Below are 2502 nucleotides of genomic sequence, written 5' to 3' on the forward strand. Positions count from 1 at the left end.
GGAGCTTTGTTCCACTGAGCAGCACATCAAGCTCCTCCAGCGCTGACATACCTGACATACTCTCGGCTGCAGGAGCCAAGAACTGGTCAGAAAAAAAATGGATAGTCAACGAGTCCAAGCTAATGCAGCTCTTCACAACATGCCACCAGTGTGGAGTTTTAATTGAAGAGGAAGACAAGCAAGTGACCACTAGTGGGACCCTCATACACATCAAGTGGAGCTGTATGAAAGGACACTCAGGTGAATGGGAGTCATGTTCTCAACTGCGTGGAATGCCCGAAAACAACCTGCTGGTTGCCTCATCCATCCTGTTCACAGGTTCAACTTACACAGAAATCTTTGATTGGGCTGAACTACTGAATCTCCAAATTCCAAAGAAGACTACATTTTACACCCTGCAATCCACCTACCTCATACTAGTGATTGAGTATGCATACCGTGACCATCACGAAGAGATAATGAGCAATCTACAACTACAAACAGTTGGTGGAGGGATTTCAATCTGCGGTGATGGTCGTTCGGATTCACCTGGATTTAGTGCCAAGTACACTACATACAGTTTCATGAGTAATGAAACACAGGAAATCATCATGGTTGATTTAGTTCAGGTAAATAGACAGAAATGTATATAATGCTTGTCTACTTTCATTGCAGTTGTACGTATTTGGGGGTGGGGGCGGGGGGGGTGGGGGGCAATTGAATGATTGGTGGAAGGTGAAGTAGTTGCTCATAACATACACTGATTGTCATTACAAAGGTTACAGAGGCGACCAGTTCACCAGCCATGGAGACACTGGGGTTTTGAAGGGGTCTGGACCGTTTGCTTCAGGCAGGAGTTCGAGTGGATGTCATCACTACAGACCGCTCTCCTTCTATCAGGAAGCTTATGAGAGAGACCTACTCTGACTTCCAGCATCAGTTGGACCCTTGGCATGTTACGAAAGGTCAGCTTTTCACTAAATGCAATCAGACTCTGTTGAAACCTCCCCCAACCCCTCTTCTCTCTCATCCCTGCCCTCATTGTCCTTTTAATTCTTAGGACTGAAGAAGAAGTTGACTGCGGCTGCAAGCAACAAAATAAACAACGATCTGCAGCCTTGGCTAAAGGCAATTACTAATCACCTGTGGTGGTCTTGCCAGTCATGCGGGGGTGATGCAGAGGCAAGTTCATTAGATGTTTTTTCTTGTTTTCTGTTCTTGGGTTTTTTTGTATAATGTCTGTGTGTGTCCCTGAAAAACGGTGGTTTGGCAGGAGTTGAAACGCCGCTAGACGTCCGTTCTCCATCACATTTGTGGCATACATCGCTGGGAGGAAGACGGACAGGAGAGGACTTGCTACCACCAGGACCTCACTGAAGAGCAGCAGAGAAGGAAGAAATGGCTGCAAACCGACTCTGCTGCATTCAAGACACTGTCAGACCACGTCCTGAACAAGAACCTGTTGAAAGACCTCAACCACATGACTCTCTTCCAACATACAGGTATGTCTGTTGCTATCAATTAGTTGAGTATTTACACAACTTGAATTATTGAAAAAATATTTTTTTGTAATGCTCTACTTAAAATAGTAGAGCATTACTATCTAAAGCACTCAGGCTGCCATGAGTGCTTTAGATATTAGCACATCTGCCATTGAGAGTTTCTGCTGTGTAACTGTTTGTGATTGAATGAATAAAGGCATAGACTGACCAACATCGTTATCCAAACTATTTTTGAATATAAACCTTCTGGATACCATTCAGAAGGTAATAACCAACTAATATAAACTGAAGGAGCCCTGGAAGTGTACCACAGTGCAATGCTGAAGTACACTGAGAAGAGGCTTCACTTCGCCTACAGCTGTATGAAGGCACGCACCCTACTCTCTGTGATGGACAACAACGAGAATGTTGGCCGTTAACAAGCAACGACCAGTGATGGTAAGCCTACACATAATAGATAACAGCAAAAATTGTAAGCCTTCTTTAACAAGTACACTGTAAATTTACTGTGTATTTGTCGTGCATTTTGTCTCCCTCAGGGACTCCGAGATACAATTTGGTTTTTCCCAAACAAACTAAAAGATGGGTTGCCAGGAAGAGGTACGAGCCAACCACGCAGACATTCAGGAAGGATTTGGTGGAGCGGGTCCTGGAAAGGCTCAAAGATCCTACTGTGAAGTTTGCAGATCCACATTTTTATATCCAGCAACCAGCTACTATATCCGACAACATAGCCACCACTCCAAGACCGGACAAAGATCAGAGTATTGCAGAGCACGTCTCCCGTTTTAAAACCTGATTAAAAGGGGAAAATGAAAGTCTAACTGTAGTTTAGTGTGGTGCTAAATACTGTCTGCAAACAGACAAATATTAGAGATATTAGTAAAATAGTAAAAAGACAAAAGGTCAACAGCAAACTTATTTTTATTGAACCATTTACGTACATTGTTATTAAATTTTTCTGTAAACATTAGAACACTGTTCAAATCTCCTCTTTGGTGCAATTGTTTATATAAAAAAG

At 43.0% G+C, this 2502-nt stretch overlaps 1 long non-coding RNA gene across 1 annotated transcript; it reads left to right on the top strand.

Annotated features, from left to right (window-relative positions):
• Positions 1-1371: 1371 nt before the first annotated feature.
• On the top strand, positions 1372-2100 carry LOC307071197. Its single transcript, XR_013811617.1, has 3 exons — positions 1372-1481; positions 1773-1919; positions 2021-2100. It is a non-coding gene; the product is annotated as an uncharacterized lncRNA (long non-coding RNA).
• Positions 2101-2502: the final 402 nt, after the last annotated feature.

Source organism: Pollachius pollachius, assembly GCF_949987615.1.
Source record: "Pollachius pollachius genome assembly, chromosome: 2".
Classification (NCBI taxonomy): domain Eukaryota; kingdom Metazoa; phylum Chordata; class Actinopteri; order Gadiformes; family Gadidae; genus Pollachius; species Pollachius pollachius.